Genomic DNA, 26,040 nt, shown 5'->3' on the forward strand with positions numbered 1-26,040 from the left:
CAGACCTTCCCCCAGGAATGCTTGTACTAGTTATTGCATATGGTTTGATATTTGATGGTGCTTCAGTATTAGGCAGCCTTCCGCCCTCCCATGTTCATCTGAAAAGATGTGGTCTCCCTGCAGTTGTTGTCCCCAGACGAGAGTTCCCTTGTGCCTCCTCAGTTGAATCTCCTTAACTTGACGGGGGAGGGGCTTGCCCGAGCAGCCACCCTCCCCAGCCCTATCCCAACTCATACTTATTTTGCATATGAGATCTCTATATCATGAAGATTGTTCTCACAGGGTGAGGTTCATCCATTATATTTTAAAATAGGAAGGTTCAAATTACATATTTGAATTGCATCTATGTGCTGGATTCAAATGTCCCCCCCCCCCTTCCTTTCTCAATTGTGCCCGTCAGCAGCTATTCTAAGGTTGCTGCCAATGGGTGTGACACATTAATTTCTTCTGTGGGGTACACTGGACTCCACAAGGATTCACATTGGGGTGTAGAGTAGGATCTTGATCTGAGGCACCAACCGGCTCAAAGCTTTTGACTGTTCCCAAGATGCTCAGCGCATTCTCCTCTATAACCCCGCTTCCATGAACAGGGAGCTCAGTTTGTAGTTGGTGCCTTCAGTAGCAGGCCACTTAACAGGGGCCTGCCTCAGGCAGCCTATTCTTAGCTATTAATTTTGACAAGAAAATAAGAACTTTTTTTATGAGAATCTACAAGGGCTGCAGCAGGCTAGGTCTAATAGACATCTTTACTGCAGCTTCATCACTCCCAGCGGCGCTGTATACTCCCGTGCCCTGGTTGCTGGATCACTGCAGCGGAGGCTCCGGTTTCTTCCTAAGGTCAGTCACACACACACCGCCCTTCCGGATCACGAGGCCGCTGATGAGGGGGAGCGTGGCCGTAGGGGGTGGACCGTGTGCGCACTGGCGTGGACACTGATTACTGGGCAGCCGCTCCACAAGCCATCAGGTACAGTTAAGGAGCACAGGTCTGGGGGTTTTTCTCCCATATTAAACCAATTTTGTACTGCCCGCAGCGCATTGTGATAGGTAATAGGGCCTGATTCAGGTTGGGTTGCAATCACAATAAGCGATCCAACTGCAAAAATTGCTAAGAGCATACGCATGTGCCTGCATTTTCTGCGGCACCCCGCAGAGAATGCGATCGCCTCTGCCTGTCAATCGGGGCAGGGGGGGAGAGGGGGGTCAGCAACACTCCATTTCCAAGTCAGGGATGGAGCGGTGCGGGGGCAAGGCTTCAAAATGGGGTCTGCAACGGAGGAGACACAGGGGGCGTGGTCACAGCGGCTGTATGACATCACATTCAGCCGCTGTGATCACAAAAATGGTGGCGGCTTCCTGCGCGCACATACAGTCTGCACCAGCAGAAGGCTACACCATTTTTTATGATCACGCTGAACTGCAGTGCGACTGCAATTACAGCATGGTCAAGAAGGGAGGCGTCATGCTGGGTGGCCATGTCCTGTCACTGTGCAGGAGCCAGCACCGCTCACACACTAGTCCCCGGGTGCAGCCCCCAACCCCCGGGACACCCGGAGCAACAAAATGTAGATTCAGGCCACCAGGCCACGCCCCTACCTATGAAACCATGCCTCCTTTTTACCATTGCGCTGCTTATCTGCGTGCACTGCATTACAATCTCCTTCGCCACCTCTCTAGGTGTCACCAGTGATAGTGACACCTCTGCCATGCTTGTAGCAGCTGGTCCTAAGATCTACGCCTCAAGCCCTGAGTGTTTGCCCTTGTGACTTGTTGATCATCATAGCGAAGCAGATGCTTACAGAAAACTGCAGGGGCTTAGATTGAAAATAAAAAAATTGATGGGTATAAGGTAGAGAGGAGCGGGTTCGGTTCTCCGAGAACCGAATTCCCCACGAACTCCACGTGGTTTACACTGGTCCGATTCAGGCTCGGTTGTTCCCGCCTGACTCGGAAAACCTGAACAAGGGAAAATGTCATCATCCCGCTGTCGGATTCTCGCGAGATTCGGATTTCATATAAAGAGCTGCGTGTTGCCGCCATTTTTACTCGTGCATTGAAGAGAGAGTGGAGAGGACGTGGCTATGTTCTCTCAGTGGAAATCTCAATATCAGTGCTCAGTATCAGTGGTTACTTATTGCTGCTCAGTAATACTAGTAGTGTGTCTCTCCTGCTCAGTGTCAGTTCTCAGTAGTATCCTCATCAGTGCTCAGTATCACTGCTCATTGTCTTGTGCTGCATTGTGGTGCTCAGCATACTACAGTACATTACTAATAGTCCAGTGCTGCATCTTGCTGCTCAGTGTCAGTTCTAGTATCCTCATCAGTGCTCACTATCACTGCTCATTACATTGTGGTGTTCTGTATACTACAGTAACATAGTAATATAGTAACATATAGTAATATAGTTTTTGAGGTTGAAAAGAGGCAAATTGCCCATCGTGTTCAACCTGTTTTAAGTTGTGATGATTCTACATACTTGCTGAATAATGTTTTATGACTAGTTAACTACTACAACTCATGTTACCCCCGGATTAACCATGTTGATATTTTAAGTATTATAACCTTGGATAGCTTTTTCATTCAGAAATGTATCCATTCCTTTTTTAAATCCAATTACAGAGTCCACCATTACCACCTTCCCTGGCAGGGAATTCCACATCCTGATTGCCCTAACAGTGAAGATCATAGTATCTCACCTGGCAGGTAAGTAGGAGTTGGGCTAGAGCTGTGGAGGATTGCTGCTTGGGCACCCCCTGTCAAGTGAAGGAGATCCAACTGAGGCAGCACAAGGGAACTCTCGAAAGAAGAACAAGGCTAGAGGAAGATCTGAGACAAAGAAATCTGACTTTTACCAGAGCTGACCAGAGGAAAGCACAAACACAGTCCCCCACTACCACAAATAATGCAGTCGAGTTTCCCACATTTGGGGAAATCACAGGGGTCAGCATACCCAGAATGCAATGAATGAACCTCACCATGGGAGAACAATCTTCATGACCATGGTATCTCCTATGCAAAATAAGTATGATTTGGGATAGGGCTGGCGAGGGCCGCTGCTCAGGCACATCTCTGTCATGTAAAGGAGATTCAACTGAGGCAGCACAAGGGAACTCTCATCTGGGGACAACAACTGCAGGGAGAACACATATTTTCAGATGAACATGGGAGGGCAGAAGGCTGCCTAAAACTGAAGCACCCCCAAACAACAAACCAAATGCAACTACTAGTGCAAGCATTCCTGGGGGAAGGCCTGCAGCAGATGGATTTGCATATGGTGATGTCATCCAAGCAGTGGGTCAAAGTTGGCTTCAACCCTCGTCTGCATATGAAAAGAAAAAAGGGGTGTGCAGGGCATGGCGGTCTTTTGCGGCGCTTGGATGACCCCTAGTTCGCATTAAACACCTCCACCCTCCTTCGGTGTGGAGCTCATGTTGGCTATGCCCCAGCCCCTGAAGCATTCAAGCTGATTTCTTGCAGCAGCTGGGCACTGTAACAGCTCCAGAGCTGCTCTGTAAAGCAAGTAAAAGGGTGTGGGCCCTGCAGCACTACCTGTAGTTTGCATTGTGCGTTGGAAGGCACAAAGTAAGCAGACGGGAGAAGTCAGGATAGTGCACAAGGGTATAGAAGGAGGGGCTCAAGAAAAAAGAAGTGGAAACAGACAGCAAACTAGGCTGGAGAGAGACCTGAGACAAAGAGATCTGAATTATATGAGAGCCGACCAGGGGAAACACAAATTATGCAGTCAAGTTTCCCACATTTGGGGAAATCGCAGGGGCAGCACACCCAGAGTGCAATGGGTGAGCCTTGCCCTGGGAGAAGCATCTTCATGATCATAGTATCTCACCTGGCAGGTAAGTAGGAGTTGGGCTAGAGCTGGGGAGGGTCGCTGCTCGGGCACCCCCCTGTCAAGTGAAGGAGATCCAACTGAGGCAGCACAAGGGAACTCTCGAAAGAAGAACAAGGCTAGAGGAAGATCTGAGACAAAGAAATCTGACTTTTACCCGAGCTGACCAGAGGAAAGCACAAACACAGTCCCCCACTACCACAAATAATGCAGTTGAGTTTCCCACATTTGGGGAAATCACAGGGGTCAGCATACCCAGAATGCAATGAATGAACCTAACCCTGGGAGAACAATCTTCATGACCATGGTATCTCCTATGCAAAATAAGTATGATTTGGGATAGGTCTGGGGAGGGCCGCTGCTCAGGCACATCTCTGTCAAGTAAAGGAGATTCAACTGAGGCAGCACAAGGGAACTCTCATCTGGGGACAACAACTGCAGGGAGAACACATATTTTCAGATGAACATGGGAGGGCAGAAGGCTGCCTAATACTGAAGCACCCCCAAACAACAAACCAAATGCAACAACTAGTGCAAGCATTCCTGGGGGAAGGCCTGCAGCAGATGGATTTGAATATGGTGATGTCATCCAAGCAGTGGGTCAAAGTTGGCTTCAACCCTCGTCTGCATATGAAAAGAATAAAGGGGTGTGCAGGGCATGGCGGCCTTTTGCGGCGCTTGGATGACCCCTAGTTCGCATTAAACACCTCCACCCTCCTTCGGTGTGGGGCTCATGTTGGCTATGCCCCAGCCCCTGAAGCATTCAAGCTGATTTCTTGCAGCAGCTGGGCACTGTAACAGCTCCAGAGCTGCTCTGTAAAGCAAGTAAAAGGGTGTGGGCCCTGCAGCACTACCTGTAGTTTGCATTGTGCGTTGGAAGGCACAAAGTAAGCAGACGGGAGAAGTCAGGATAGTGCACAAGGGTATAGAAGGGAGGGGCTCAAGAAAAAAGAAGTGGAAACAGACAGCAAACTAGGCTGGAGAGAGACCTGAGACAAAGAGATCTGAATTATATGAGAGCCGACCAGGGGAAACACAAATTATGCAGTCAAGTTTCCCACATTTGGGGAAATCGCAGGGGCAGCACACCCAGAGTGCAATGGGTGAGCCTTGCCCTGGGAGAAGCATCTTCATGATCATAGTATCTCACCTGGCAGGTAAGTAGGAGTTGGGCTAGAGCTGGGGAGGGTCGCTGCTCGGGCACCCCCCTGTCAAGTGAAGGAGATCCAACTGAGGCAGCACAAGGGAACTCTCGAAAGAAGAACAAGGCTAGAGGAAGATCTGAGACAAAGAAATCTGACTTTTACCAGAGCTGACCAGAGGAAAGCACAAACACAGTCCCCCACTACCACAAATAATGCAGTTTAGTTTCCCACATTTGGGGAAATCACAGGGGTCAGCATACCCAGAATGCAATGGATGAACCTAACCCTGGGAGAACAATCTTCATGACCATGGTATCTCCTATGCAAAATAAGTATGATTTGGGATAGGGCTGGGGAGGGCCGCTGCTCAGGCACATCTCTGTCAAGTAAAAGAGATTCAACTGAGGCAGCACAAGGGAACTCTCATCTGGGGACAACAACTGCAGGGAGAACACATATTTTCAGATGAACATGGGAGGGCAGAAGGCTGCCTAAAACTGATGCACCCCCAAACAACAAACCAAATGCAACTACTAGTGCAAGCATTCCTGGGGGAAGGCCTGCAGCAGATGGATTTGCATATGGTGATGTCATCCAAGCAGTGGGTCAAAGTTGGCTTCAACCCTCGTCTGCATATGAAAAGAAAAAAGGGGTGTGCAGGGCATGGCGGCCTTTTGCGGCGCTTGGATGACCCCTAGTTCGCATTAAACACCTCCACCCTCCTTCGGTGTGGGGCTCATGTTGGCTATGCCCCAGCCCCTGGAGCATTCAAGCTGATTTCTTGCAGCAGCTGGGCACTGTAACAGCTCCAGAGCTGCTCTGTAAAGCAAGTAAAAGGGTGTGGGCCCTGCAGCACTACCTGTAGTTTGCATTGTGCGTTGGAAGGCACAAAGTAAGCAGACGGGAGAAGTCAGGATAGTGCACAAGGGTATAGAAGGGAGGGGCTCAAGAAAAAGTAGTGGAAACAGACAGCAAACTAGGCTGGAGAGCGACCTGAGACAAAGAGATCTGAATTATATGAGAGCCGACCAGGGGAAACACAAATTATGCAGTCAAGTTTCCCACATTTGGGGAAATCGCAGGGGCAGCACACCCAGAGTGCAATGGGTGAGCCTTGCCCTGGGAGAAGCATCTTCATGATCATAGTATCTCACCTGGCAGGTAAGTAGGAGTTGGGCTAGAGCTGGGGAGGGTCGCTGCTCGGGCACCCCCCTGTCAAGTGAAGGAGATCCAACTGAGGCAGCACAAGGGAACTCTCGAAAGAAGAACAAGGCTAGAGGAAGATCTGAGACAAAGAAATCTGACTTTTACCAGAGCTGACCAGAGGAAAGCACAAACACAGTCCCCCACTACCACAAATAATGCAGTTGAGTTTCCCACATTTGGGGAAATCACAGGGGTCAGCATACCCAGAATGCAATGAATGAACCTAACCCTGGGAGAACAATCTTCATGACCATGGTATCTCCTATGCAAAATAAGTATGATTTGGGATAGGGCTGGGGAGGGCCGCTGCTCAGGCACATCTCTGTCAAGTAAAGGAGATTCAACTGAGGCAGCACAAGGGAACTCTCATCTGGGGACAACAACTGCAGGGAGAACACATATTTTCAGATGAACATGAGAGGGCAGAAGGCTGCCTAATACTGAAGCACCCCCAAACAACAAACCAAATGCAACAACTAGTGCAAGCATTCCTGGGGGAAGGCCTGCCGCAGATGGATTTGCATATGGTGATGTCATCCAAGCAGTGGGTCAAAGTTGGTTCAAACACCTTTGCAAAGTTCTATAAGTTTGATACCCTGGCTGAGGAGGACCTCCTGTTTGCTCAATCGGTGCTGCAGAGTTATCCGCACTCTCCTGCCCGTTTGGGAGCTTTGGTATAATCCCCATGGTCCTTACGGAGTCCCCAGCATCCTCTAGGACGTAAGAGAAAATAAGATTTTAAACCTACCGGTAAATCTTTTTCTCGTAGTCCGTAGAGGATGCTGGGTGCCCGTCCCAAGTGCGGTCTACTTCTGCAAGACTTGTATATAGTTATTGCTTACATAAGGGTTATATGTTAGTTTTCATCGGTCTTGGACTGATGCTATGTTGTTTTCATACTGTTAACTGGGTAGTATATCACAAGTTATACGGTGTGATTGGTGTGGCTGGTATGAATCTTGACCTTGGATTAACAAAAATCCTTTCCTCGTACTGTCCGTCTCCTCTGGGCACAGTTTCTCTAACTGAGGTATGGAGGAGGGGCATAGAGGGAGGAGCCAGTGCACACCCAGATCTAAAGTCTTTCTTAAAGTGCCCATGTCTGCTGCGGAGCCCGTCTATCCCCCATGGTCCTTACGGAGTCCCCATCATCCTCTACGGACTACGAGAAAAAAAAATTACCGGTAGGTTTAAAATGTTATTTTTTTCTCTGCAACCCACTGCTAAATTGTGCTTCCTAGCTGTTTTTTATAAAATCACTTAATTAAATCTAACTCTGATTACGTCAGAGAAGGCCAGGTACCCTACACCATAAGAGGGGGTTTGAAATTTTGACTTGTCTACTTAAAGATCACCAAAATCTGATGACAAGGTCAATTACATCCCTGGGTGGGATTGAACCACCAACCTTTTGGTTAATAGCCCATGTAAGTGCAAGAAATCCTGAAGCACTCACTCATCATGGGAAAGTACCAATGTGTATCTTACAAAAATTCTCCAGATTATTGACTTTTTAAAGTTTTTCTAGGAAACGTTCTAGATGAATGATTATTAGCCTTTGTCAGTATTGACTTTTGCAAGGTGTCTCTGTGGCGCAATCGGTTAGCATGTTTGGCTATTAACCAAAAGGTTGGTGGTTCAATCCCACCCAGGGATGTAATTGACCTTGTAATCAGATTTTGGTGATCTTTAAGTAGACAAGTCAAAATTTCAAAAACCCCCCTTATGGTGTAGGGTACCTGGCCTTCTCTGATGTAATCAGAGTTAGATTTGATTAAGTGATTTTATAAAAAAACAGCTAGGAAGCACAATTTAGCAGTGGGTTGCAGAGAAAAAAAAATATGCTGGCAGAAAAGTCCAATTGAGTGATTAAACAGCTCTTCATTTTCTGATTTTATGTTTATGCTAACAAATTTGCTCTCTGAAAAGTGTCCACAAAGCCAAGTCTCTGATTAACACCTTTGTAGGAATGGTTTTTCACCTATTACTGAAATAAACTTGCTTCATTGGAAAGGCATCAAAGATGCATCCTCATTTCAATGTCTACTGAAATAATACAGGTTGACACCAGGAAACGTCACTGCATCCTTGCTGCTTCCTCATGGGGAAGTCTGTTTAATGTGAAAACAAGGTGATATCTAATCAGCACACAGGTAAGGAATTAAGAAAATCTTTCTTTATGGGTGAAGATGTTTCTCACAAATTGTTGTCCCAATGCATCATTGAAATTCAAGATGGAAGATGATTTTCATATATCACTTGTACATTTTGCATTGCTCTTCTGGTGACAATGTAGTTTGTTTTTGTCAATTACCATTTCAGTAATAGGGTAAAGAAAATTAAGTGGATTTTTTAAAGAAAACAATGCTGTCAATATACTATTAAAACAAATTAAAATGATAAAAGTTATTGTACTTTAAGTAAAAATAAAAGAGCCAAAATATCAATCCCAGTTTTTGATTACTTTAATTATAAAAAAAAAAAATGCACATAGCAGAGGATAGTTTCGATCAATCAACCTCTGGGTTATGGGCCCAGCATGCTTCCATTGCACTACTCTGCTGCTCATGGAAGTGTAAGAGATCCTGAAGACTAAATTGATTAAAGGCCTAAAAGTACTGGACTATAAGGAAAGACTTACTAGGCTGAATATTTATACACTAGAAAAGAGGTGCCTAAGAGGAGATATTATTAATATCTTCAAATATGTAAAGATACATAACAAAGAGTTATCAGAGGAATTATTTATTAAAAGAACACGTGGTCACTCGCTGCGACTGGAGGAAAGTTCAGAACGCAATGGAGGAAAGGTTTCTTCACTGTTAGGGCAATCAGGATGTGGAATTCCCTGCCAGGGAAGGTGGTAATGGCGGACTCTGTAATTGGATTTAAAAAAGGAATGGATACATTTCTGAATGAAAAAGCTATCCAAGGTTATAATACTTAAAATATCAACATGGTTAATCCGGGGTTAACATGAGTTATAGTAGCTAACTAGTCATAAAACATTATTCAGCAAGTATGTAGAATCATCACAACTTAAAACAGGTTGAACACGATGGGCAATTTGCCTCTATTCAACCTCAAAAACTATGTTACTATATTACTATGTTATTGTAGTATACAGAACACCACAATGCAATGAGCAGTGATAGTGAGCACTGATGAGGATACTAGAACTGACACTGAGCAGCAAGATGCAGCACTGGACTATTAGTAATGTACTGTAGTATGCTGAGCACCACAATGCAGCACAAGACAATGAGCAGTGATACTGAGCACTGATGAGGATACTACTGAGAACTGACACTGAGCAGGAGAGACACACTACTAGTATTACTGAGCAGCAATAAGTAACCACTGATACTGAGCACTGATATTGAGATTTCCACTGAGAGAACATAGCCACGTCCTCTCCGCTCTCTCTTCAATGCACGAGTAAAAATGGCAGCAACGCGCAGCTCTTTATATGGAATCCGAATCTCGCGAGAATCCGACAGCGGGATGATGACATTTTCCCTTGTTCAGGTTTTCCGAGTCAGGCGGGAACAACCAAGCCAGCCTCGGACCAGTGTAAACCACGTGGAGTTCGTCGGGAATTCGGTTCTCGGAGAACCGAACCCGCTCCTCTATATATACTATATTACTATGTTACTGTAGTATACAGAACACCACAATGCAATGAGCAGTGATAGTGAGCACTGATGAGGATACTAGAACTGACACTGAGCAGCAAGATGCAGCACTGGACTATTAGTAATGTACTGTAGTATGCTGAGCACCACAATGCAGCACAAGACAATGAGCAGTGATACTGAGCACTGATGAGGATACTACTGAGAACTGACACTGAGCAGGAGAGACACACTACTAGTATTACTGAGCAGCAATAAGTAACCACTGATACTGAGCACTGATATTGAGATTTCCACTGAGAGAACATAGCCACGTCCTCTCCGCTCTCTCTTCAATGCACGAGTAAAAATGGCAGCAACGCGCAGCTCTTTATATGGAATCCGAATCTCGCGAGAATCCGACAGCGGGATGATGACATTTTCCCTTGTTCAGGTTTTCCGAGTCAGGCGGGAACAACCGAGCCAGCCTCGGACCAGTGTAAACCACGTGGAGTTCGTGGGGAATTCGGTTCTCGGAGAACCGAACCCGCTCCTCTCTACCTTATACCCATCAATTTTTTTATTTTCAATCTAAGCCCCTGCAGTTTTCTGTAAGCATCTGCTTCGCTATGATGATCAACAAGTCACAAGGGCAAACACTCAGGGTTTGAGGCGTAGATCTTAGGACCAGCTGCTACAAGCATGGCAGAGGTGTCACTATCACTGGTGACACCCAGAGAGGTGGCGAGGGAGATTGTAATGCAGTGCGCGCAGATAAGCAGCGCAATGGTAAAAAGGAGGCATGGTTTCATAGGTAGGGGCGTGGCCTGGTGGCCTGAATCTACATTTTGTTGCTCCGGGTGTCCCGGGGGTTGGGGGCTGCACCCGGGGACTAGTGTGTGAGCGGTGCTGGCTCCTGCACAGTGACAGGGCATGGCCACCCAGCATGACGCCTCCCTTCTTGACCATGCTGTAATTGCAGTCGCACTGCAGTTCAGCGTGATCATAAAAAATGGTGTAGGCTCCTGCTGGTGCAGACTGTATGTGCGCGCAGGAAGCCGCCACCATTTTTGTGATCACAGCGGCTGAATGTGATGTCATACAGCCGCTGTGACCACGCCCCCTGTGTCTCCTCCGTTGCAGACCCCATTTTGAAGCCTTGCCCCCGCACCGCTCCATCCCTGACTTGGAAATGGAGTGTTGCTGACCCACCTCTCCCCCCCTTCCCCGCCCCGATTGACAGGCAGAGGCGATCACATTCTCTGCGGGGTGCCGCAGAAAATGCAGGCACATGCGTATGCTCTTAGCAATTTTTGCAGTTGGATCGCTTATTGTGATTGCAATCCAACCTGAATCAGGCCCTATTACCTATCACAATGCGCTGCGGGCAGTACAAAATTGGGTTAATATAGGAGAAAAAACCCCAGACCTGTGCTCCTTAACTGTACCTGGTGGCTAGTGGAGCGGCTGCCCAGTAATCAGTGTCCACCGCAGTGCGCACACGGCCCACCCCCTACGGCCTTGCTCCCCTTCATCAGCGGCCTCGTGATCCGGAAGGGTGGTGTGTGTGTGACTGACCTTAGGATGAAACCGGAGCCTCCGCTGCAGTGACCCAGCAACCAGGGCACGGGAGTATACAGCGCCGCTGGGAGTGATGAAGCTGCAGTAAAGATGTCTATTAGACCTAGCCTGCTGCAGCCCTTGTAGATTCTCATAAAACAAGTTCTTCTTTTCTTGTCAAAATTAATAGCTAAGAATAGGCTGCCTGAGGCAGGCCCCTGTTAATTGGCCTGCTACTGAAGGCACCAACTACAAACTGAGCTCCCTGTTCATGGAAGCGGGGTTATAGAGGAGAATGCACTGAGCTTCTTGGGAACAGTCAAAAGCTTTGAGCCGGTTGGTGCCTCAGATCAAGATCCTACTCTACACCCCAATGTGAATCCTTGTGGAGTCCAGTGTACCCCACAGAAGAAATTAATGTGTCACACCCATTGGCAGCAACCTTAGAATAGCTGCTGACGGGCACAATTGAGAAAGGAAGGGGGGGGGGGGGGGACATTTGAATCCAGCACATAGATGCAATTCAAATATGTAATTTGTACCTTCCTATTTTAAAATATAATGGATGAACCTCACCCTGTGAGAACAATCTTCATGATCAAGAGATCTAATATGTAAAATAAGTATGAGTTGGGATAGGGCTGGGGAGGGTGGCAGCTCGGGCAGCCCCTCCCCCGTCAAGTTAAGGAGATTCAACTGAGGAAGCACAAGGGAACTCTCGTCTGGGGACAACAACTGCAGGGAGACCACATCTTTTCAGATGAACATGGGAGGGCGGAAGGCTGCCTAATACTGAAGCACCATCAAATATCAAACCATATCCAACAACTAGTACAAGCATTCCTGGGGGAAGGTCTGCAGCAGACGGATTTGCATACGGTGATGTCATCCAAGCAGTGGGCCAAAGTTGGCTGGAACTCTCATCTGCATATAAAAAGAGAAAAGGGGCATGCAGGGCATGGCGGCCTTTTGCAGTGCTTGGATGACCCCTAGTTCGCATTAAACACCCCCACCCTCCTTTGGTGTGGGGCTCATGTTGGCCATGCCCCATCCCCTGAAGCATTCATGCTGATTTCTTGCAGCAGCTGGGCACTGTAACAGCTCCAGAGCTGCTCTGTAAGGCAAGTAAAAGGGTGTGGGCCCTGCAGCACCACCTGTAGTTCGCATTGTGCGTTGGAAGGCACAAAGTAAGCAGACGGGAGGAGAAGTCAGGATAGTACACAAGGGCATCCTTTTCTCTTAGTCCGTAGAGGATGCTGGGGTCACATTAAGAACCATGGGGTATAGACGGGATCCGCAAGAGACATGGGCACTTTAAGACTTTCAAAGGGTGTGAACTGGCTCCTCCCTCTATGCCCCTCCTCCAGACTCCAGTTATAGGAACTGTGCCCAGGGAGACGGACATTTCGAGGAAAGGATTTATTGTTAAACTAAGGTGAGCATCTTACCAGCTCACACCTTAAGCATGCCGCAGAACGTGGCATTCAACAGAACACAAGCCAACGGCATGAACAATTGCAGCAAAAAGCTGACCAGAACCGTAACACAACATGTGTATAACCACAAGTAATAACTGCAGACACAGTATGGACTGGGACGGGTGCCCAGCATCCTCTACGTACTAAGAGAAAAGGATTTACCGGTAGGTATTAAAATCCTATTTTCTCATACGACCTAGAGGATGCTGGGGTCACATTAAGAACCATGGGGTTATACCAAAGCTCTTGAACGGGTGGGAGAGTGCGTACGACTCTGCAGCACCGAATGACCCAACTTGAGGTTATCATCAGCCAAGGTATCAAACTTGTAAAACTTAGCAAAAGTGTTTACTAAATAGCTGCTCGGCAAAGTTGCAATGCCGAGACTCCCCGACCAGCTGCCCAGGATGAACCCACCTTTCTAGTAGAATGGGTCTTCACCTAATTCAGTAACGGCAATCCTGCCGTGGAATGAGCATGCTGAATCTTACCACAGATCCAGCGCATAATGGTCTGCATGGAAGCAGGACACCCAATCATGTTGGGAGCATACAGGACAAACAGAGCCTCTGTTTTCCTAATCTGAACCGTTCTGGTGACATAAATTTTCAAAGTTCTGACCACAGCCAGAGACTTTGACTCAACGAAGGTGTCAGTGGCCAAAGGCACCATGTGGAAAGATGAACCACCTTCGGCAGAAATTGTTGACGTGTCCTCAATTCTGCTCTATCTTCTTGTGATACTGCATGGTTTGTACTGTTTTCCATGTGCTCCCAGATCTTTCAAGCAAGTAGCATGGTCAAGAAAGTTCTGTTTGAAAAGAAACAAACATTTACTGTCATTGTTATGCAAATAAACTTACATTAAAGCTAACAAGAAAGCACACTCGTTCTGTCTTTAAACTGATAAAAGAAACCCCAATAATATGGGGCATGCAAAAATTGAGATAAAACTCAGTTTTGCTCCTCTCCACGGAAATCTTTAATAAAAGGCGAAATATTTGTTAGTTCTGAAGAGAAACCAGAGCATGACCAAGATTCCACCTGTCGCCTGAGTGCCATGCCAGCAGTTCTCATTCAGCTCAAAGTGAGCACCCAATTTGAATGAAAGAAAGCAGATTTCTCACCAGGCTTCCCCTTGCTATAAACATGGTTTGTACTCTTTTCCATGTGCTCCCAGATCTTTCAAGCAATTAGTATAGTCAAGAAAGTTCTGTTTGAAAAGAAACAAACATTTACTGTCATTTCTACGCAAATGAGCTTACATTAAAGCACACTCGTTCTATCTTTAAACTGATAAAAGAAACCCCAATAAGACGGGGCATGCAAAAATTTAGATAAAACTCAGTTTTGCTCCTCTCCACGGAAATCTTTAGTAAAAGGCGAAAGATTTGTTCGTTCTGAAGAGAAACCAGAGCATGACCAAGATTCCACCTGTCGCCTGAGTGCCATGCCAGCAGTCCTCATTCAGCTCAAAGTGAGCACCCAATTTGAAAGAAAGAAAGCAGATTTCTCACCAGGCTTCCCCTTGCTATAAGCATGGTTTGTACTCTTTTTCATGTGCTCCCAGATCTTTCAAGCAATTAGTATGGTCAAGAAAGTTCTGCTTGAAAAGAAACAGACATTTATTGTCATTGTTATGCAAATAAACTTACATTAAAGCTAACAAGAAAGCACACTCGTTCTGTCTTTAATCCGATAAAAGAAACCCCAATAATATGGGGCATGCAAAAATTGAGATAAAACTCAGTTTTGCTCCTCTCCACGGAAATCTTTAGTAAAAGGCGAAAGATTTGTTCGTTCTGAAGAGAAACCAGAGCATGACCAAGATTCCACCTGTCGCCTGAGTGCCGTGCCAGCAGTCCTCATTCAGATCAAAGTGAGCGCCCAATTTGAAAGAAAGCAGATTTCTCACCTGTCTTCTCCTTGCTATAAGCATGGTTTGTACTGTATTCCATGTGCTCCCAGATCTTTCAAGCAAGTAGCATGGTCAAGAAAGTTCTGTTTGAAAAGAAACAAACATTTACTGTCATTTCTATGCAAATGAGCTTACATTAAAGCACACTCATTCTATCTTTAAACCGATAAAAGAAACCCCAAAAAGATGGGGCATGCAAAAATTGAGATAAAACTCGGTTTTGCTCCTCTCCACGGAAATCTTTAGTAAAAGGCGAAAGATTTGTTCGTTCTGAAGAGAAACCAGAGCATGACCAAGATTTTTATCTGAAAATATGTGTTCTCCCTGCAGTTGTTGTCCCCAGATGAGAGTTCCCTTGTGCTGCCTCAGTTGAATCTCCTTTACTTGACAGGGGGATGCTCGAGCAGCGACCCTCCCCAGCTCTAGCCCAACTCCTACTTACCTGCCAGGTGAGATACTATGATCATGAAGGTGCTTCTCCCAGGGCAAGGCTCACCCATTGCACTCTGGGTGTGCTGCTTCTGCGATTTCCCCAAATGTGGGAAACTTGACTGCATAATTTGTGTTTCCCCTGGTCGGCTCTCGTATAATTCAGATCTCTTTGTCTCAGGTCTCTCTCCAGCCTAGTTTGCTGTCTGTTTCCACTTCTCTTTTCTTGAGCCGCTCCCTTCTATGCCCTTGCGCACTATCCTGACTTCTCCCGTCTGCTTACTTCGTGCCTTCCAACGCACAATGCAAACTACAGGTAGTGCTGCAGGGCCCACACCCTTTTACTTGCCTTACAGAGCAGCTCTGGAGCAGTTACAGTGCCCAGCTGCTGCAAGAAATCAGCTTGAATGCTTCAGGGGCTGGGGCATAGCCAACATGAGCCCCACACCGAAGGAGGGTGGAGGTGTGTAATGCGAACTAGGGGTCATCCAAGCGCCGCAAAAGGCCGCCATGCCCTGCACGCCCCTTTTCTCTTTTCATATGCAGACGAGGGTTGAAGCCAACTTTGACCCACTGCTTGGATGGCATCACCATATGCAAATCCATCTGCTGCAGGCCTTCCCCCAGGAATGCTTGCACTAGTTGTTGCATTTGGTTTGTTGTTTGGGGGTGCTTCAGTATTAGGCAGCCTTCTGCCCTCCCATGTTCATCTGAAAATATGTGTTCTCCCTGCAGTTGTTGTCCCCAGATGAGAGTTCCCTTGTGCTGCCTCAGTTGAATCTCCTTTACTTGACAGAGATGTGCCTGAGCAGCGGCCCTCCCCAGCCCTATCCCAAATCATACTTATTTTGCATAGGAGAGACCATGGTCTTGAAGATTGTTCTCCCAGGGTGAGGTTCATTCATTGCATTCTGGGTATGCTGACCCCTGTGATTTCCCCAAATGTGGGAAACTCAACTGCATTATTTGTGGTAGTGGGGGACTGTGTTTGTGCTTTCCTCTGGTCAGCTCTTTTAAAAGTCAGATTTCTTTGTTTCAGTTCTTCCTCTAGCCTTGTTCTTCTTTCGAGAGTTCCCTTGTGCTGCCTCAGTTGGTTCTCCTTCACTTGACAGGGGGGTGCCCGAGCAGCGACCCTCCCCAGCTCTAGCCCAACTTCTACTTACCTGCCAGGTGAGATACTATAATCATGAAGGTGCTTCTCCCAGGGCAAGGCTCACCCATTGCACTCTGGATGTGCTGCCCCTGCGATTTCCCCAAATGTGGGAAACTTGACTGCATAATTTGTGTTTCCCCTGGTCGGCTCTCGTATAATTCAGATCTCTTTGTCTCAGGTCTCTCTCCAGCCTAGTTTGCTGTCTGTTTCCACTTCTCTTTTCTTAAGCCGCTCCATTCTATGGCCTTGCGCACTATCCTTACTTCTCCCGTCTGCTTACTTTGTGCCTTCCAATGCACAATGCAAACTACAGGTAGTGCTGCAGGGCCCACACCCTTTTACTTGCCGTACAGAGCAGCTCTGGAGCTGTTACAGTGCCCAGCTACTGCAAGAAATCAGCTTGAATGCTTCAGGGGCTGGGGCATAGCCAACATGAGCCCCACACCAAAGGAGTAGGAGGTGTTTAATGCGAACTAGGGGTCATCCAAGCGCCGCAAAAGGCCGCCATGCCCTGCACGCCCCTTTTCTCTTTTTCATATGCAGACGAGGGTTGAAGCCAACTTTGACCCACTGCTTGGATGACATCACCATATGCAAATCCATCTGCTGCAGGCCTTCCCCCAGGAATGCTTGCACTAGTTGTTGCATTTGGTTTGTTGTTTGGGGGTGCTTCAGTATTAGGCAGCCTTCTGCCCTCCCATGTTCATCTGAAAATATGTGTTCTCCCTGCAGTTGTTGTCCCCAGATGAGAGTTCCCTTATGCTGCCTCAGTTGAATCTCCTTTACTTGACAGAGATGTGCCTGAGCAGCGGCCCTCCCCAGCCCTATCCCAAATCATACTTATTTTGCATAGGAGATACCATGGTCATGAAGATTATTCTCCCAGTGTGAGGTTCATTCATTGCATTCTGGGTATGCTGACCCCTGTGATTTCCCCAAATGTGTGAAACTCGACAGCATTATTTGTGGTAGTGGGGGACTGTGTTTGTGTTTTCCTCTGGTCAGCTCAGGTAAAAGTCAGATTTCTTTGTCTCAGATCTTCCTCTAGCCTTGTTCTTCTTTCGAGAATTCCCTTGTGCTGCCTCAGTTGGATCTCCTTCACTTGACAGGGGGGTACCCGAGCAGCGACCCTCCCCAGCTCTAGCCCAACTCCTACTTACCTGCCAGGTGAGATACTATGATCACGTAGGTGCTTCTCCCAGGGCAAGGCTCACCCATTGCACTCTGGGTGTGCTGCTCCTGCGATTTCCCCAAATGTGGGAAACTTGACTGCATAATTTGTGTTTCCCCTGGTCGGCTCTCGTATAATTCAGATCTCTTTGTCTCAGGTCTCTCTCCAGCCTAGTTTGCTGTCTGTTTCCACTTATTTTTTCTTAAGCCCCTCCCTTCTATACCCTTGTGGACTATCCTGACATCTCCTCCTGTCTGCTTACTTTGTGCCTTCCAATGCACAATGCAAACTACAGGTAGTGCTGCAGGGCCCACACCCTTTTACTTGCCTTACAGAGCAGCTCTGGAGCTGTTACAGTGCCCAGCTGCTGCAAGAAATCAGCTTGAATGCTTCAGGGGCTGGGGCATAGCCAACATGAGCCCCACACCGACGGAGGGTGGAGGTGTTTAATGCAAACTAAGGGTCATCCAAGCACCGCAAAAGGCCGCCATGCCCTGCATACCCCTTTTCTCTTTTCATATGCAGATGAGGGTTCCAGCCAACTTTGGCCCACTGCTTGGATGACATCACCGTATGCAAATCCGTCTTCTGCAGACCTTTTCCCAGGAATGCTTGTACTAGTTGTTGCATTTGGTTTGTTGTTTGGGGGTGCTTCAGTATTAGGCAGCCTTCTGCTCTCCCATTTTCATCTGAAAATATGTGTTCTCCCTGCAGTTGTTGTCCCCAGATGAGAGTTCCCTTGTGCTGCCTCAGTTGAATCTCCTTTACTTGACAGAGATGTGCCTGAGCAGCGGCCCTCCCCAGCCCTATCCCAAATCATACTTATTTTGCATAGGAGATACCATTATCATGAAGATTGTTCTCCCAGGGTTAGGTTCATTCATTGCATTCTGGGTATGCTGACCCCTGTGATTTCCCCAAATGTGGGAAACTCGACTGCATTATTTGTTGTAGTGGGGGACTGTGTTTGTGCTTTCCTCTGGTCAGCTCTGGTAAAAGTCAGATTTCTATGTCTCAGATCTTCATCTAGCCTTGTTCTTTTTTCGAGAGTTTCCTTGTGCTGCCTCAGTTGGATCTCCTTCACTTGACAGGGGGGTGCCCGTACAGCGACCCTCCCCAGCTCTAGCCCAACTCTTACCTGCCAGGTGAGATACTATGATCAGGAAGGTGCTTCTCCCAGGGCAAGGCTCACCCAATGCACTCTGGGTGTGCTGCTCCTACGATTTCCCCAAATGTGGGACACTTGATTACATAATTTGTGTTTCCTCTGGTCGGCTCTCGTATAATTCAGATCTCTTTGTCTCAGGTCTCTCTCCAGCCTAGTTTGCTGTCTGTTTCCACTTCTCTTTTCTTGAGCCGCTCCCTTCTATGCCCTTGTGCACTATCCTGACTTCCCCGTCTGCTTACTTTGTGCCTTCCAACGCACAATGCAAACTACAGGTAGTGCTGCAGGGCCCACACCCTTTTACTTGCTTTACAGAGCAGCTCTGGAGCTGTTACAGTGCCCAGCTGCTGCAAGAAATCAGCTTGAATGCTTCAGGGGCTGGGGCATAGCCAACATGAGCCCCACACCGAAGGAGGGTGGAGGTGTTTAATGCGAACTAGGGGTCATCCAAGCGCCGCAAAAGGCCGCCATGCCCTGCACACCCCTTTTTTTTTTTCATATGCAGACGAGGGTTGAAGCCAACTTTGACCCACTGCTTGGATGACATCACCATATGCAAATCCATCTGCTGCAGGCCTTCCCCCAGGAATGCTTGCACTAGTTGTTGCATTTGGTTTGTTGTTTGGGGGTGCTTCAGTATTAGGCAGCCTTCTGCCCTCCCATGTTCATCTGAAAATATGTGTTCTCCCTGCAGTTATTGTCCCCAGATGAGAGTTCCCTTGTGCTGCCTCAGTTGAATCTCCTTTACTTGACAGAGATGTGCCTGAGCAGCGGCCCTCCCCAGCCCTATCCCAAATCATACTTATTTTGCATAGGAGATACCATGGTCATGAAGATTGTTCTCCCATGGTGAGGTTCATTCATTGCACTCTGGGTATGCTGACCCCTGTGATTTCCCCAAATGTGGGAAACTCGACTGCATTATTTGTGGTAGTGGGGGACTGTGTTTGTGCTTTCCTCTGGTCAGCTCTGGTAAAAGTCAGATTTCTTTGTCTCCGATCTTCCTCTAGCCTTGTTCTTCTTTCGAGAGTTCCCTTGTGCTGCCTCAGTTGGATCTCCTTCACTTGACAGGGAGTGCCCGAGCAGCAATCCTCCACAGCTCTAGCCCAACTCCTACTTACCTGCCAGGTGAGATACTATGATCTTCACTGTTAGGGCAATCAGGATGTGGAATTCCCTGCCAGGGAAGGTGGTAATGGCGGACTCTGTAATTGGATTTAAAAAAGGAATGGATACATTTCTGAATGAAAAAGCTATCCAAGGTTATAATACTTAAAATATCAACATGGTTAATCCGGGGGTAACATGAGTTATAGTAGCTAACTAGTCATAAAACATTATTCAGCAAGTATGTAGAATCATCACAACTTAAAACAGGTTGAACACGATGGGCAATTTGCCTCTATTCAACCTCAAAAACTATGTTACCATATTTTACTATATTACTATGTTACTGTAGTATACAGAACACCACAATGTAATGAGCAGTGATAGTGAGCACTGATGAGGATACTAGAACTGACACTGAGCAGCAAGATGCAGCACTGGACTATTAGTAATGTACTGTAGTATGCTGAGCACCACAATGCAGCACAAGACAATGAGCAGTGATACTGAGCACTGATGAGGATACTACTGAGAACTGACACTGAGCAGGAGAGACACACTACTAGTATTACTGAGCAGCAATAAGTAACCACTGATACTGAGCACTGATATTGAGATTTCCACTGAGAGAACATAGCCACGTCCTCTCCGCTCTCTCTTCAATGCACGAGTAAAAATGGCGGCAACGCGCAGCTCTTTATATGGAATCCGAATCTCGCGAGAATCCGACAGCGGGATGATGACATTTTCCCTTGTTCAGGTTTTCCGAGTCAGGCGGGAACAACCGAGCCTGCCTCGGACCAGTGTAAACCACGTGGAGTTCGTCGGGAATTCGGTTCTCGGAGAACCGAACCCGCTCCTCTATATATACTATATTACTATGTTACTGTAGTATACAGAACACCACAATGCAATGAGCAGTGATAGTGAGCACTGATGAGGATACTAGAACTGACACTGAGCAGCAAGATGCAGCACTGGACTATTAGTAATGTACTGTAGTATGCTGAGCACCACAATGCAGCACAAGACAATGAGCAGTGATACTGAGCACTGATGAGGATACTACTGAGAACTGACACTGAGCAGGAGAGACACACTACTAGTATTACTGAGCAGCAATAAGTAACCACTGATACTGAGCACTGATATTGAGATTTCCACTGAGAGAACATAGCCACGTCCTCTCCGCTCTCTCTTCAATGCACGATTAAAAATGGCAGCAACGCGCAGCTCTTTATATGGAATCCGAATCTCACGAGAATCTGACAGCGGGATGATGACATTTTCCCTTGTTCAGGTTTTCCGAGTCAGGCGGGAACAACCGAGCCTGCCTCGGACCAGTGTAAACCACGTGGAGTTCGTGGGGAATTCGGTTCTCGGAGAACCGAACCCGCTCCTCTCTACCTTATACCCATCAATTTTTTTTATTTTCAATCTAAGCCCCTGCAGTTTTCTGTAAGCATCTGCTTCGCTATGATGATCAACAAGTCACAAGGGCAAACACTCAGGGCTTGAGGCGTAGATCTTAGGACCAGCTGCTACAAGCATGGCAGAGGTGTCACTATCACTGGTGACACCCAGAGAGGTGGCGAGGGAGATTGTAATGCAGTGCGCGCAGATAAACAGCGCAATGGTAAAAAGGAGGCATGGTTTCATAGGTAGGGGCGTGGCCTGGTGGCCTGAATCTACATTTTGTTGCTCCGGGTGTCCCGGGGGTTGGGGGCTGCACCCGGGGACTAGTGTGTGAGCGGTGCTGGCTCCTGCACAGTGACAGGGCATGGCCACCCAGCATGACGCCTCCCTTCTTGACCATGCTGTAATTGCAGTCGCACTGCAGTTCAGCGTGATCATAAAAAATGGTGTAGGCTCCTGCTGGTGCAGACTGTATGTGCGCGCAGGAAGCCGCCACCATTTTTGTGATCACAGCGGCTGAATGTGATGTCATACAGCCGCTGTGACCACGCCCCCTGTGTCTCCTCCGTTGCAGACCCCATTTTGAAGCCTTGCCCCCGCACCGCTCCATCCCTGACTTGGAAATGGAGTGTTGCTGACCCACCTCTCCCCCCCTTCCCCGCCCCGATTGACAGGCAGAGGCGATCACATTCTCTGCGGGGTGCCGCAGAAAATGCAGGCACATGCGTATGCTCTTAGCAATTTTTGCAGTTGGATCGCTTATTGTGATTGCAATCCAACCTGAATCAGGCCCTATTACCTATCACAATGCGCTGCGGGCAGTACAAAATTGGGTTAATATAGGAGAAAAACCCCCAGACCTGTGCTCCTTAACTGTACCTGGTGGCTAGTGGAGCGGCTGCCCAGTAATCAGTGTCCACCGCAGTGCGCACACGGCCCACCCCCTACGGCCTCGCTCCCCTTCATCAGCGGCCTCGTGATCCGGAAGGGTGGTGTGTGTGTGACTGACCTTAGGATGAAACCGGAGCCTCCGCTGCAGTGACCCAGCAACCAGGGCACGGGAGTATATAGCGCCGCTGGGAGTGATGAAGCTGCAGTAAAGATGTCTATTAGACCTAGCCTGCTGCAGCCCTTGTAGATTCTCATAAAACAAGTTCTTCTTTTCTTGTCAAAATTAATAGCTAAGAATAGGCTGCCTGAGGCAGGCCCCTGTTAATTGGCCTGCTACTGAAGGCACCAACTACAAACTGAGCTCCCTGTTCATGGAAGCGGGGTTATAGAGGAGAATGCACTGAGCTTCTTGGGAACAGTCAAAAGCTTTGAGCCGGTTGGTGCCTCAGATCAAGATCCTACTCTACACCCCAATGTGAATCCTTGTGGAGTCCAGTGTACCCCACAGAAGAAATTAATGTGTCACACCCATTGGCAGCAACCTTAGAATAGCTGCTGACGGGCACAATTGAGAAAGGAAGGGGGGGGGGGACATTTGAATCCAGCACATAGATGCAATTCAAATATGTAATTTGTACCTTCCTATTTTAAAATATAATGGATGAACCTCACCCTGTGAGAACAATCTTCATGATCAAGAGATCTAATATGTAAAATAAGTATGAGTTGGGATAGGGCTGGGGAGGGTGGCAGCTCGGGCAGCCCCTCCCCCGTCAAGTTAAGGAGATTCAACTGAGGAAGCACAAGGGAACTCTCGTCTGGGGACAACAACTGCAGGGAGACCACATCTTTTCAGATGAACATGGGAGGGCGGAAGGCTGCCTAATACTGAAGCACCATCAAATATCAAACCATATCCAACAACTAGTACAAGCATTCCTGGGGGAAGGTCTGCAGCAGACGGATTTGCATACGGTGATGTCATCCAAGCAGTGGGCCAAAGTTGGCTGGAACCCTCATCTGCATATAAAAAGAGAAAAGGGGCATGCAGGGCATGGCGGCCTTTTGCAGTGCTTGGATGACCCCTAGTTCGCATTAAACACCCCCACCCTCCTTTGGTGTGGGGCTCATGTTGGCCATGCCCCATCCCCTGAAGCATTCATGCTGATTTCTTGCAGCAGCTGGGCACTGTAACAGCTCCAGAGCTGCTCTGTAAGGCAAGTAAAAGGGTGTGGGCCCTGCAGCACCACCTGTAGTTCGCATTGTGCGTTGGAAGGCACAAAGTAAGCAGACGGGAGGAGAAGTCAGGATAGTACACAAGGGCATCCTTTTCTCTTAGTCCGTAGAGGATGCTGGGGTCACATTAAGAACCATGGGGTATAGACGGGATCCGCAAGAGACATGGGCACTTTAAGACTTTCAAAGGGTGTGAACTGGCTCCTCCCTCTATGCCCCTCCTCCAGACTCCAGTTATAGGAACTGTGCCCAGGGAGACGGACATTTCGAGGAAAGGATTTATTGTTAAACTAAGGTGAGCATCTTACCAGCTCACACCTTAAGCATGCCGCAGAACGTGGCATTCAACAGAACACAAGCCAACGGCATGAACAATTGCAGCAAAAAGCTGACCAGAACCGTAACACAACATGTGTATAACCACAAGTAATAACTGCAGACACAGTATGGACTGGGACGGGTGCCCAGCATCCTCTACGTACTAAGAGAAAAGGATTTACCGGTAGGTATTAAAATCCTATTTTCTCATACGAACTAGAGGATGCTGGGGTCACATTAAGAACCATGGGGTTATACCAAAGCTCTTGAACGGGTGGGAGAGTGCGTACGACTCTGCAGCACCGAATGACCCAACTTGAGGTTATCATCAGCCAAGGTATCAAACTTGTAAAACTTAGCAAAAGTGTTTACTAAATAGCTGCTCGGCAAAGTTGCAATGCCGAGACTCCCCGACCAGCTGCCCAGGATGAACCCACCTTTCTAGTAGAATGGGTCTTCACCTAATTCAGTAACGGCAATCCTGCCGTGGAATGAGCATGCTGAATCTTACCACAGATCCAGCGCATAATGGTCTGCATGGAAGCAGGACACCCAATCATGTTGGGAGCATACAGGACAAACAGAGCCTCTGTTTTCCTAATCTGAACCGTTCTGGTGACATAAATTTTCAAAGTTCTGACCACAGCCAGAGACTTTGACTCAACGAAGGTGTCAGTGGCCAAAGGCACCATGTGGAAAGATGAACCACCTTCGGCAGAAATTGTTGACGTGTCCTCAATTCTGCTCTATCTTCATGAAAGATCAAATAAAGGCTCTTGTGATACTGCATGGTTTGTACTGTTTTCCATGTGCTCCCAGATCTTTCAAGCAAGTAGCATGGTCAAGAAAGTTCTGTTTGAAAAGAAACAAACATTTACTGTCATTGTTATGCAAATAAACTTACATTAAAGCTAACAAGAAAGCACACTCGTTCTGTCTTTAAACTGATAAAAGAAACCCCAATAATATGGGGCATGCAAAAATTGAGATAAAACTCAGTTTTGCTCCTCTCCACGGAAATCTTTAATAAAAGGCGAAATATTTGTTAGTTCTGAAGAGAAACCAGAGCATGACCAAGATTCCACCTGTCGCCTGAGTGCCATGCCAGCAGTTCTCATTCAGCTCAAAGTGAGCACCCAATTTGAATGAAAGAAAGCAGATTTCTCACCAGGCTTCCCCTTGCTATAAACATGGTTTGTACTCTTTTCCATGTGCTCCCAGATCTTTCAAACAATTAGTGTGGTCAAGAAAGTTCTGTTTGAAAAGAAACAAACATTTACTGTCATTTCTATGCAAATGAGCTTACATTAAAGCACACTCATTCTATCTTTAAACCGATAAAAGAAACCCCAAAAAGATGGGGCATGCAAAAATTGAGATAAAACTCGGTTTTGCTCCTCTCCACGGAAATCTTTAGTAAAAGGCGAAAGATTTGTTCGTTCTGAAGAGAAACCAGAGCATGACCAAGATTTTTATCTGAAAATATGTGTTCTCCCTGCAGTTGTTGTCCCCAGATGAGAGTTCCCTTGTGCTGCCTCAGTTGAATCTCCTTTACTTGACAGGGGGATGCTCGAGCAGCGACCCTCCCCAGCTCTAGCCCAACTCCTACTTACCTGCCAGGTGAGATACTATGATCATGAAGGTGCTTCTCCCAGGGCAAGGCTCACCCATTGCACTCTGGGTGTGCTGCTTCTGCGATTTCCCCAAATGTGGGAAACTTGACTGCATAATTTGTGTTTCCCCTGGTCGGCTCTCGTATAATTCAGATCTCTTTGTCTCAGGTCTCTCTCCAGCCTAGTTTGCTGTCTGTTTCTACTTCTCTTTTCTTGAGCCGCTCCCTTCTATGCCCTTGCGCACTATCCTGACTTCTCCCGTCTGCTTACTTCGTGCCTTCCAACGCACAATGCAAACTACAGGTAGTGCTGCAGGACCCACACCCTTTTACTTGCCTTACAGAGCGTCTCTGGAGCAGTTACAGTGCCCAGCTGCTGCAAGAAATCAGCTTGAATGCTTCAGGGGCTGGGGAATAGCCAACATGAGCCCCACACCGAAGGAGGGTGGAGGTGTGTAATGCGAACTAGGGGTCATCCAAGCGCCGCAAAAGGCCGCCATGCCCTGCACGCCCCTTGTCTCTTTTCATATGCAGACGAGTGTTGAAGCCAACTTTGACCCACTGTTTGCATGACATCACCATATGCAAATCCATCTGCTGCAGGCCTTCCCCCAGGAATGCTTGCACTAGTTGTTGCATTTGGTTTGTTGTTTGGGGGTGCTTCAGTATTAGGCAGCCTTCTGCTCTCCCATGTTCATCTGAAAATATGTGTTCTCCCTGCAGTTGTTGTCCCCAGATGAGAGTTCCCTTGTGCTGCCTCAGTTGAATCTCCTTTACTT

At 47.5% G+C, this 26,040-nt stretch overlaps 19 non-coding genes and 3 pseudogenes across 19 annotated transcripts; 9 read left to right on the forward strand and 13 right to left on the reverse strand.

Annotated features, from left to right (window-relative positions):
* Nucleotides 1-2,861: 2,861 nt before the first annotated feature.
* Nucleotides 2,862-3,025, reverse strand: LOC135041703 (U1 spliceosomal RNA). Its single transcript, XR_010235085.1, has one exon. It is a non-coding gene; the product is annotated as a U1 spliceosomal RNA (small nuclear RNA).
* Nucleotides 3,026-3,716: 691 nt separating this feature from the next.
* On the reverse strand, nt 3,717-3,858 carry LOC135041763 (U1 spliceosomal RNA; annotated as a pseudogene).
* A 152-nt stretch (nt 3,859-4,010) lies between these two features.
* LOC135041887 (U1 spliceosomal RNA) lies at nt 4,011-4,174 on the reverse strand. The gene has a single exon (XR_010235237.1). It is a non-coding gene; the product is annotated as a U1 spliceosomal RNA (small nuclear RNA).
* A 692-nt stretch (nt 4,175-4,866) lies between these two features.
* Nucleotides 4,867-5,008, reverse strand: LOC135041764 (U1 spliceosomal RNA; annotated as a pseudogene).
* Nucleotides 5,009-5,160: 152 nt separating this feature from the next.
* On the reverse strand, nt 5,161-5,324 carry LOC135041700 (U1 spliceosomal RNA). Its single transcript, XR_010235081.1, has one exon. It is a non-coding gene; the product is annotated as a U1 spliceosomal RNA (small nuclear RNA).
* A 691-nt stretch (nt 5,325-6,015) lies between these two features.
* Nucleotides 6,016-6,157, reverse strand: LOC135041765 (U1 spliceosomal RNA; annotated as a pseudogene).
* A 152-nt stretch (nt 6,158-6,309) lies between these two features.
* Nucleotides 6,310-6,473, reverse strand: LOC135041893 (U1 spliceosomal RNA). The gene has a single exon (XR_010235242.1). It is a non-coding gene; the product is annotated as a U1 spliceosomal RNA (small nuclear RNA).
* A 7,286-nt stretch (nt 6,474-13,759) lies between these two features.
* On the reverse strand, nt 13,760-13,875 carry LOC135041880 (U5 spliceosomal RNA). The gene has a single exon (XR_010235230.1). It is a non-coding gene; the product is annotated as a U5 spliceosomal RNA (small nuclear RNA).
* Nucleotides 13,876-14,149: 274 nt separating this feature from the next.
* LOC135041865 (U5 spliceosomal RNA) lies at nt 14,150-14,265 on the reverse strand. Its single transcript, XR_010235216.1, has one exon. It is a non-coding gene; the product is annotated as a U5 spliceosomal RNA (small nuclear RNA).
* A 286-nt stretch (nt 14,266-14,551) lies between these two features.
* LOC135041851 (U5 spliceosomal RNA) lies at nt 14,552-14,667 on the reverse strand. The gene has a single exon (XR_010235203.1). It is a non-coding gene; the product is annotated as a U5 spliceosomal RNA (small nuclear RNA).
* A 270-nt stretch (nt 14,668-14,937) lies between these two features.
* LOC135041856 (U5 spliceosomal RNA) lies at nt 14,938-15,053 on the reverse strand. Its single transcript, XR_010235208.1, has one exon. It is a non-coding gene; the product is annotated as a U5 spliceosomal RNA (small nuclear RNA).
* Nucleotides 15,054-15,197: 144 nt separating this feature from the next.
* Nucleotides 15,198-15,360, forward strand: LOC135041774 (U1 spliceosomal RNA). The gene has a single exon (XR_010235149.1). It is a non-coding gene; the product is annotated as a U1 spliceosomal RNA (small nuclear RNA).
* A 671-nt stretch (nt 15,361-16,031) lies between these two features.
* LOC135041904 (U1 spliceosomal RNA) lies at nt 16,032-16,195 on the forward strand. The gene has a single exon (XR_010235253.1). It is a non-coding gene; the product is annotated as a U1 spliceosomal RNA (small nuclear RNA).
* A 152-nt stretch (nt 16,196-16,347) lies between these two features.
* On the forward strand, nt 16,348-16,510 carry LOC135041813 (U1 spliceosomal RNA). Its single transcript, XR_010235174.1, has one exon. It is a non-coding gene; the product is annotated as a U1 spliceosomal RNA (small nuclear RNA).
* A 671-nt stretch (nt 16,511-17,181) lies between these two features.
* On the forward strand, nt 17,182-17,345 carry LOC135041740 (U1 spliceosomal RNA). Its single transcript, XR_010235120.1, has one exon. It is a non-coding gene; the product is annotated as a U1 spliceosomal RNA (small nuclear RNA).
* A 152-nt stretch (nt 17,346-17,497) lies between these two features.
* On the forward strand, nt 17,498-17,660 carry LOC135041787 (U1 spliceosomal RNA). Its single transcript, XR_010235161.1, has one exon. It is a non-coding gene; the product is annotated as a U1 spliceosomal RNA (small nuclear RNA).
* A 674-nt stretch (nt 17,661-18,334) lies between these two features.
* On the forward strand, nt 18,335-18,498 carry LOC135041705 (U1 spliceosomal RNA). Its single transcript, XR_010235087.1, has one exon. It is a non-coding gene; the product is annotated as a U1 spliceosomal RNA (small nuclear RNA).
* Nucleotides 18,499-18,646: 148 nt separating this feature from the next.
* On the forward strand, nt 18,647-18,809 carry LOC135041838 (U1 spliceosomal RNA). The gene has a single exon (XR_010235192.1). It is a non-coding gene; the product is annotated as a U1 spliceosomal RNA (small nuclear RNA).
* Nucleotides 18,810-19,479: 670 nt separating this feature from the next.
* Nucleotides 19,480-19,643, forward strand: LOC135041919 (U1 spliceosomal RNA). Its single transcript, XR_010235268.1, has one exon. It is a non-coding gene; the product is annotated as a U1 spliceosomal RNA (small nuclear RNA).
* A 4,961-nt stretch (nt 19,644-24,604) lies between these two features.
* LOC135041881 (U5 spliceosomal RNA) lies at nt 24,605-24,720 on the reverse strand. Its single transcript, XR_010235231.1, has one exon. It is a non-coding gene; the product is annotated as a U5 spliceosomal RNA (small nuclear RNA).
* A 274-nt stretch (nt 24,721-24,994) lies between these two features.
* Nucleotides 24,995-25,110, reverse strand: LOC135041857 (U5 spliceosomal RNA). Its single transcript, XR_010235209.1, has one exon. It is a non-coding gene; the product is annotated as a U5 spliceosomal RNA (small nuclear RNA).
* A 144-nt stretch (nt 25,111-25,254) lies between these two features.
* On the forward strand, nt 25,255-25,417 carry LOC135041775 (U1 spliceosomal RNA). The gene has a single exon (XR_010235150.1). It is a non-coding gene; the product is annotated as a U1 spliceosomal RNA (small nuclear RNA).
* Nucleotides 25,418-26,040: the final 623 nt, after the last annotated feature.

The sequence above is a fragment of the Pseudophryne corroboree genome, unplaced genomic scaffold, assembly GCF_028390025.1.
Source record: "Pseudophryne corroboree isolate aPseCor3 unplaced genomic scaffold, aPseCor3.hap2 scaffold_804, whole genome shotgun sequence".
NCBI classification, from domain to species: domain Eukaryota; kingdom Metazoa; phylum Chordata; class Amphibia; order Anura; family Myobatrachidae; genus Pseudophryne; species Pseudophryne corroboree.